General features: G+C 45.1%; 2 pseudogenes; both read right to left on the bottom strand.

The window, feature by feature from the left end:
* Positions 1-230: 230 nt before the first annotated feature.
* On the bottom strand, positions 231-839 carry LOC107535209 (mitotic spindle assembly checkpoint protein MAD2A pseudogene; annotated as a pseudogene).
* A 3,908-nt stretch (positions 840-4,747) lies between these two features.
* LOC107535210 (growth factor receptor-bound protein 2 pseudogene) lies at positions 4,748-5,399 on the bottom strand (annotated as a pseudogene).
* Between the last annotated feature and the right edge of the window lie 3,140 nt (positions 5,400-8,539).

Raw genomic sequence — 8,539 nt, 5'->3', positions numbered from 1 at the left:
GTGCTGATGTAATCTGCTGGTTCCCTTTGGAAAAGTGTGCAAAAAATTATGTCAACTCCTTGTAAAGGCAAACAGGTACCAAAAATGGAGCAATTATGCACAGTTCAGTAAAGTATAATGCTAAGATTTCCCCATCTAAAAATTAATCAATGAAATAAAACATGAACTATAGCTGACATGGTTTCAGGAAACATACATTTGAGAATTACATTATTGTTCTTGTTTCATCTTTAGTCACGGACAGGAATTTTGTAAGCTATCATACTGTTTATTTTACATTGTGGATATTAGTAGTGAAAGAACTCAGATGGACTTATTCAGAATTGTTAATGGACTGTGGTCCCGACTCTCCCAACTTTTCAGGTACAACCATATTTTTGTCTGTATAAATCAATAGATCAAATGAACAAGAAACTTCTGACAGTGGCAGAAATGTCACTGTAGCTGTGATCTGTCTGATCACTGAACGGATTTCACCTTGGATAGCTTTCTGAGACTTTTCTCTGGGTGTACTGTCATCTCTGGCAGTCTTGTCATACTCAACGTCCAACTGCCATCTTTCAAGGACCTTACCACTTTCAATATTTGAGATAACTATCACCAGTTTCTGAACTGAACACTTGTGTAACCAATCTTTTAATTGTTTCACTGCATTATTTAGGTATTTTATAAGTTCAGGATCAGTAACTACAAGCAAGGTGAGTCCATATTTCTGCACCTGAGCAAAGGTTTCAGAAGGATATATGCCATGCTGATATAAAATGCTGTTGATGCCAAATGATGCCAATTCCAGTGCTCCTATGCAGGGTGATGCCTTGCTCCCAGGAGAGCTGTCACATCAAGCGCACAGACATGGTGCATGCCTACTGCAGACAGAGATCACAAGGCTCTGCAACAGTTTTCTGATGCTGGTTTCAAGATAAAAATCTAAATTTTTCTTGTTTCTTGAGGTAGGCCTGTATTGCTATGAATTTCCTTCTTAGGACTGCTTTTGCTGTGTCCCATAGATTTTGGGTCATTGTGTTTTCATTTTCTTTTGATCTTTTTCCTTGGTCTCATTGTTAACCCATTAACTGTTTAGTAGCATGTTAGTTAGCCTCCATGTGTTTGTGTGTTTTTCAGTTTTTTTCCTATAATTGATTTCTAGTTTCATACTATTGTGGTTGAAGAAGATGCTTATTGATTTGAATCTTCTTAAATTTATTGAGACTTATTTCGTGGCCTAACAGGTAGTCTATCCTGGAAAATGTTCCATGTGCACTTGAAAAGAATGTATATTCTGCTGCTTTGGGGTGAAATGCTCTAAAAATATCAATTAAATCCATCTGGTTTAATGGGTCATTTAAGGCCACTGTTTCCATTTTGATTTTCTGTCTGGGAGATCTATTCTTTGATGACAATGGGGTGTTAAAGTCCCCTACTATAATTGTATTACTGTCAATCTCTCCCTTTATGTTCATCAATATTTGCTTTATATATTTAGGTGCTCCTAAGTTGGGTGCATAAGTGTTTACAAGGGTTATATCCTCTTGTTGGATTGATCCCTTTATCATTATGAAATGTCCTTCTTTGTCTCTTATTATAGCCTTTGTTTTAAAGTCTATTTTGTCTCATATAAGTATTGTTACCCCAGCCTTTTTTTCCATTTTCATTTGTGTGAAATCTCTTTTTCCATCCCTTTACTTTCAGTCTGTGTGTCTTTTGATCTGAGGTGGGTCTGTTGTAGGCAGCGTATGTAAGGGTCTCGTTTTCTTATCCATTCAGCCACCATGTGTCTTGATTGGAGCATTTCATCCATTTACATTTAAAGTGATTATTAATAGGTATATAGTTATTGTAATTCTATTATACATATTTACGCTCCTCTTTTCTTTATTCTTAAAGAAGTTCCTTTAATATTTCTTGTAATACTGGCTTGGTGGTGATGAACACCTTTAGCTTTTTCTTGTCCAGGGAGCTCTTTATCTCTCTTTCAATTTTATTGATATCCTTTCTGGGTAGAGTAATCTTGGTTGTAGGTACTTGCTTTTCGTCACTGTGAATATTCTGTGCCACTCCCTTCCGGCCTGCAAAGTTTCTGTTGAGAAATCAGCTCACAGTCTTATAGGAGCTCCCTTGTAGGTACTAACTGCTTTTCTCTTGCTACTTTTAAGATCTTCTCTTTGCCTTGGCCAGTGTAGCTCAGTTGGTTGGAGCATTGTCCCATACCAAAAGATCATGGGTCTGATTCCTGGTCAGGGCACATACCCAGTTTGCAGGCTCAATCCCCCCTTGGGTGGGTACGTGAAGCAAGTGATTGATGTTTCTCTCTCACATGTATATTCTCTCTCCCTCTCTCTCTCTCTCCCCCTCTTCCTCTCTCTGTCTCTCCCTCCCCCCTCCTTCCCCCTCTCTCTAAAATCAATAAAAACATATCTTTGGATGAGGATTAAAAAAAGATTCTCTCTTTGTCTCTAACATTTGACGTTTTAATTATGATGTGTCTTGGCGTGGGCCTCTTTGGGTTCATTGTGTTTGGGACATGCTATGCTTCCAGGACTTGAATGTTTATTTCCTATACCAGGTTAGGGAAGTTTTTCGTCATTATTTTTTCAAATAGGTTTTCAATTTCTTGCTCTCCCTCTTCTCCTTCTAGCCTCCATGATGTAAATGTTAGTACGCTTGAAGTTGTCCCAGAGGCTCCTTACACTATCCTCATTTTTTTGGATTCTTTTTTTCTTTTTCTTTTCTGATTGGGTGTTTTCTTCTTATATTCCAAAGCACTGATTTGATTCTCTTCTTCATGTACTCTACTGTTGATTCCCTATGTTATTCTTCATTTCAGTTATTGCATTCTTCACTCCCTTTTTTTTTTTTAAGAAGCCATTGCATGTTTATTATTCACAGTTAATCACTACCTACCAAATTCTATTCACCGTTAAAGGTTAAGTACATAAGTATTTTTATTTAAACACTGATTTTTAAAAAATATATACACACAAAACTTAGTTCAGCAAGGCTTCGTGATATACACCAATTCCAAAAGAAAACAATCATGTGGTCCAGGTGTAGAATGCCAGCTTCCTTGATCATCAGTGAGGAAAGGGGAAACTGTCAGGGAGGGAGGAGAGGCCGAGGTCTTCTGGGCAGCTGCCTCCTGGGCCCTGAGTCCGGCTCCATAACCAGAGTCCAGTGAGACTCCAACAACTGCTCCAGAACCCAAGGCCGTCGCCAACTCCTGGCCTGGTTGTTTTGTGGGAAGGGGACTGGGTGGAGAAAGAGTTCACAGGCACATGGCTCCGAGGGACAAGAAGCTGACAGGAGATGGACAGAGCTCTTCAGTGGACTCGGGATTCCTAAATCTCCAGTCTTCCCTCTGCTCTCCCTGTTCATGAAGACATTTCCTTTTGGGGGCTGGGGTGGAGCAGCTATAAACACAGTGAGCTGTGAATGGAGACATGAAAACCGCCCGGCTGCTTCTTGAATGCTGCCCTAAGGCTCACCTGGGAGGTTAGGTGGGGATACAAAAGATAAAAGGCATGAACAGACATCCTGGTTTTCAGAGCCAGGCAGAGGAAGGGAAGACTCATTTCTACACAGTGCAGGAATGCGGTATATCCTGGTAGAGGGAGAGCGAGACAGTTTTAATTCCCCAGGCTTTCCTTGTTTGAAACTTGTTGGCTCCAGGGTTTGAGTCAGGGGGTCTCTGGGAGGCAGACAACACCTGAGTTGGCAAGGCCAAGGACGCTGACCCCTTCAGCCAGATGCAGTCCAGTGTGGGCAGAGCTGCAGCCAGTCCTCCTGCCCCAGCTGCTGGTCACACACTGCTCCCTGGGCAGTGATTCCAGACACCCGGGCTTCTGCTCCCTTCTACTCCGGGGGGCTCACAGCAACTTCTGCTCAGGACAGGCAGCAGGCCCATCCCCACTCCTGCTCACCACCTTCTCTACCTTGTTCCCTCCCCACCAAGGAGAAGTATTACACAGAGGAGGAGGCCAATGGGCAGAAGAGCTCTGGACTGTCCTTAACTTATTGTAAAACAAACCAAAGAGAAAACACCCTTCCTAAGCAACCCTTGAAATAAAGAAAGGCACCATGAAAACAACATGCTCGGTGACACCATTTGGGAGGGAAAACGACTTCGGAGAGAGACACAGGTTTTCAGTTTAGCTTTCTCAGGGAGTTATGAGGGCGGCGTTCCTTCCTTCCACTCCCCCCCTTCACCCCCCGTTTCCAACTTTGGGAAAATGCATGGGTGGGGGCTAGAGGGCAGAGTCTGACCAGCTCCCCCCTCCAGCGGACTACAGAGAAAGGGCTCCCCCGCCACGCTCGTGTGTCCATGGAGAACCCAGCAATGGTTGTCTTTTCAGTCATTCCAGCTACAACAGACATTTCTGCATAGAGAAGATATCAGCCAACTTGGTTTCATTTCTTTTATTGGTATCAGCTAGAGCTATATGTGGCATTAAACGTTATGCATTGACAGACAGAAGAGAAAAAAGATGAAAAAGGACAAAGGAGGACTAGGAGCAGTGGTGAAAATTTGTAATAAAAACTCTTTTTCTTAATTTATAAGTAAGTTCTGGCATTGTTATATCCAACTTCACCTCCCACCCCCCGAAGTTCCAACCAAGTGAGAGGGTCACCGGGTGACCCAGCCAGGTGTTCGGAGCTCCCCCACAGGCTGCTGTTAGAGGCAGCTTGAGGGTTTAATTCTTTTGTAGGTGTTTAAATTTTTCACTTTCTTTAAATAATCTCTTCTTGATTCTTAGACTTTCCGGTTCACAGGGGTGACATAATTGTGGGGAAACATGCCAGTCTACCCATGGCAAGCCCCTTTCCACCATCTGGGGTCTGAGGTACCATTGGCGTGGATAAAGTCTTCCTGATGGAACCGCAGCTCTCTGTCCTCCTGGGGATCAGGGTCAAAGAGGGACTGGACGGACATCGGCTGCTGGGGCACCTGCTCTATGTACCCGAAGGATATCTGCTGATTTCTGGAGACAGACGTGGACCTGTGATAAGCTACTGGGTCATTCAAAGAACTGAACTTCACCACCCAGAGAAAGTATTTTCTGGCTCTGTCTCGGAGCACCTTCAAGTGCTGCACGTCATTCCCAAACTTGACAGAGGGAGAAATCCCCAGGAGCACTCTCACTCTGTGGGATAAGGAAGGCCCCCTCATGCTGGTGTTTGCTAAGCATTTCTTCTGCTTTGGCTCTGGGAATTTTGCCAAAAAACCACAGATGTGGTTTCATTTCTATGTAATTTTTGGGAATGAAACCATCTTTCCCGTTGAGTTCTGCCTTGTACCAGTTCTGATCACGTTCTTCATTCAAAACCTTGAGGATGCCCCCCCTTTTGAAGCTCAGCTTGTCATCCGCAGTGGCTTTGAAGTCATATTTGGCAATGGTTTCCATTCTGAGCGCTGCTCAGTGCTCAGCAGCCGGAAACAGGGGGAAGGGAGACTTCCCTGCTGAAGCAACCCAGCACTCTGGTCTCAGCCTCGCCTCTCTTCTGGGACTGGCTCCTGCTCTCTGGGATACACAATGCCATCTGTGGCGCAGCTACTCTGCTCCGCACCCGGCGGGACCCTCCGCAGTGGCGTGAGTGGCCGCCAACCCAGCAGCTGCTCCGGGAGGGCAGTGCCTATTTCTGCACTGTTACCACCACAACCTCTCTTGTCGCTGCCACGGCCGCTGCCGCCCCGAGCTCTATCCTTCATTTCTGACTGATTCTTTTTTATGATTTCTATGTTCTTTTTCATGCTGTTGAAGTTCTCACTAAATTTCTTGAAGTTCTCACTAAGTTTCTTGAAGTTCTCACTAACTTTCTTAAGCATACTTATAACCATTATTTTGAACCCTGTATCTGGTAATTTGCTTGCCTCTAGTAGTTTTCTTTCATTTAGTTCTTTTTCTGGAGATTGGAGATTTCTTCTGTTCTTTCATTTGGGACCTGTTTCTTTGTCTCCATCTTTTAGCTACTTCCCTCTGTTTGTTTCTCTGTACTAAGTAGAGCTGCTACATTTGCTGGACTTGGTAGAGTGGCCTTATGTAGTGGGTGTCCTGTAGGGCCCAGTGGCACAGCCTCTCTAGTCACCTGAATTGGGTACTCCAGGTGCTCCCTTGTGTAGACTGTGCACTGTCCTGTTGTAGTTGAGCCTTGATTGCTGTTGGTGTCACTGGGAAGGATTGGGTCCAGGCCGATCAGCTGTGAAGACCAGTTGCAACTATAGCAGAGGAGCTGCTGTGCAGGTGTTGACCCTATGGAACACGACTTGTTTCAGTGGATTTGGTGCTTCCTGAGTTCACCCATTGAGTGTGTTGCTCATGCAGGTGGTAGGATTATAATCTGATGTGGTCTGAAGCTGTCCACGGGGTGCACTGTCTCCAAGGACTCCCAGGAGGTGTAAAGTCAGCCACCACCTGTGCCCTGCCTGGGGCCACCCGGCAAGAGCTACAGAGCAATCTGCAGATGGCCGCTACTTATGCTGGGCCTGGAGTTGCTCAGGAGAGGCCAAGCTAAGGTAGGTTGCCACTAGTGCTAGGCCTGGGGCCACTATGCAAGATGTACAGGGTATGCAATGGCCAGATGCTGCTTGTTTGAGAGCTTTTAGGAAAGTCTGAAGCATGAAGCAACAGAGGCCATTTGTATGGAAAAGCCACTGGAAATGGCTTTTGGTGGGCCTGCAAGTTGGGTGGGGTGGGGTCTCAGGGAATCACTGGGGGGGTGGTAAACAGGGTTAGCCAGGTTGATGGAGACTCAGATATGGCTCCTGCTTGCCAGCTCTGTGTGAGGAGGGATCAGAAAGGAATAGAGCCCTCGCTGGTGTGGCTCAGTCATTAGAGCATCAACCTGAGCACCAAAAGGTCATGGGTTTGATTCCTGGTCAAGAGCATGTACCTGGGTTGCAGGTTCCATCCACAGCCCCAGTCAGGATGAGTGTGGGAGGCAACCAATCAATGTGTCTCTCTTACATCAATGTTTCTCTCTCTCTCCTCCCTCTTTCTTTTCCACTTTCTCTAAAAATCAATGGAAAAAATATCCTCGAGTGAGGATTGACACACAAAAAAAGAAAAGAAAAGAAAAGAAAAGAAAAGAAAAGAAAAGAAAAGAAAAGAAAAGAAAAGAAAAGAGAAAGAAAAGGAAGAGTGACTTCTGCTAGCACTTCTGTTTGGGGGAAAGCTGCCCCTCCAGCTCTCAGCTCAATGTCACACAACTCAGTTCCTCCTCATATGTTCCTGGTACCTTTTGAGTTGCTCTTCCAGTGCAGGAGCTTAGAGCAAGTGAGTTCAAGTAAGTTCATGCATGGGCCCTTTAAGAGGCTGGGACTCCAGCTGCCCTCCATCTCGCTCAGTCACAATCCCCACTAGCTTTTATAGCCAGAAGTTGTGGGGACTTCTCTTCTGGCACTGGAACCCTGGGCTTGGGTCTTGGTATGGGGCTGGGACCTCTCACTCCACAGCCAAGATATTCCTCTTGATTTTTATCTGCCACATATAGGTGTGGGACCAGCCTATTCCACATCTCTGCTCCTCCTACCAATCTTGATGTCGCTTCTTCTTTATATCCTTAGTTGTAGGACTTCTGTTCAGCTAGAATTCAGGCAGTTCTGAATGATGGTTGTTCTGTAGTTTAGTTGTAATTTTGATATAGTTGTGGTAGGTTCCAAGTATGGCATTTACCTACACTACCATCTTGACCAGAACCACCTTATTGGTTCTTTTTTATGATTTCTATGTCATTTTTTATGCTTTTTTATACTTACTCTCTGTCGAAGTTCTCACTAAGTTTCTTGAACATCCTTTTAACCTGTGTTTTTAACTCTGTATCTGATAGATTGCTTGCCTCCATTTCATTTAGTTTTGTTTTTGGAGATTTTTCCTGTTTTTCATTTGGGACATGTTTGTCTCCTCATTATGACTGCCTCTCTGTGTTTGCTTCTATATACAGTTTTAGGTAGAGCTGCTACATCTCCCAGTTTTGGCAGAGTATCCTTACCTAGTAGGTGTCTTGGGGGGCCCAGTGGCGCAGTTTCCCTGATCACCTGCTCCTGGTGCTCCAGGAGTATCCTTTGTGTGGGTTGTTTGTGCACTTTTGTTGTAGCTGAGCCTTGATTGCTGTTGGCACATCAGTGGGTGGAGTTGATCCTCAGGCCAAATGGTTATGAGTATTGGCCATGACCGCAGTATATGAGCTGCTGTCTGTGGGCTGACCCCATGGAGAAAAATTTGCCCCAGCAGGCTCTGGTGCCTGCCAAGACCACCCTTTGGGTGTGGTGCTTGTGGAACTAATCAAGTGGTGCCCTGTTGCTCCGAAGCTGACCACTGTGTGTTGGTTCTGGGGCCTCTTGAGAGGGGCCCTGGTGCAGACCATGATCAGCCACTGCTTATAACCGGCCAGTGCTTCCTAGTAGGAGCTTCAAAGTGATTTGCAGTTGGTACCTGCCTATGCTGGGCCTGGAGGCCTGTGGGAAAAGTCACACTGCTGTGAACCATGGCCAGAAGCTACCAGTACAGGGCCTGGGGCTGCTCAGTAAAAGGCTCAGGGCACCTGA

Source organism: Miniopterus natalensis, chromosome 1 (genome assembly GCF_054644295.1).
Source record: "Miniopterus natalensis isolate mMinNat1 chromosome 1, mMinNat1.hap1, whole genome shotgun sequence".
NCBI lineage: Eukaryota > Metazoa > Chordata > Mammalia > Chiroptera > Miniopteridae > Miniopterus > Miniopterus natalensis.
Note: the sequence above shows the minus strand (reverse complement) of the source record. Positions and strands in the feature narration are given on the sequence as shown.